This window comes from Buceros rhinoceros, unplaced genomic scaffold, assembly GCF_000710305.1.
Source record: "Buceros rhinoceros silvestris isolate BGI_N320 unplaced genomic scaffold, ASM71030v1 scaffold14218, whole genome shotgun sequence".
NCBI lineage: Eukaryota > Metazoa > Chordata > Aves > Bucerotiformes > Bucerotidae > Buceros > Buceros rhinoceros.
Window position 1 is genome coordinate 36,163 of NW_010426448.1, and position 246 is coordinate 36,408.

The 246-nt window shown below is 59.3% G+C and overlaps 1 protein-coding gene across 1 annotated transcript in view; it reads left to right on the top strand.

Annotated features, from left to right (window-relative positions):
• The window catches only part of LOC104498163 (hemicentin-2-like), a gene marked incomplete at both ends in the record, with an annotated part of 39,909 nt that overhangs the window by 35,902 nt on the left and 3,761 nt on the right, over positions 1-246 (top strand). The gene's annotated exons all lie outside the window — the stretch shown is intronic.

Here is a 246-nt window from a genome sequence, read left to right on the forward strand (position 1 = left end):
GTCTCTGATGGGGCTTCTGGGTGGCTCAGGGGACTGGGGCTGCCCGCAGCACAGTTACACCCTGGGGTAAGACCTCCTACGCGGTGGTTTGGAGGGAGGTTGTCTTTGTTTGCTCTAAACCCGTTGATTCACACCCTGGTTCACCCTCTCCTGTCTGTTCTGCTGCTCATCCAAGCCCAGACAGACCCAAGCCACCACTGCGTGCCAGCCCACACTCTGCTCCCCTCTCCTCGGCCTTCATGCATT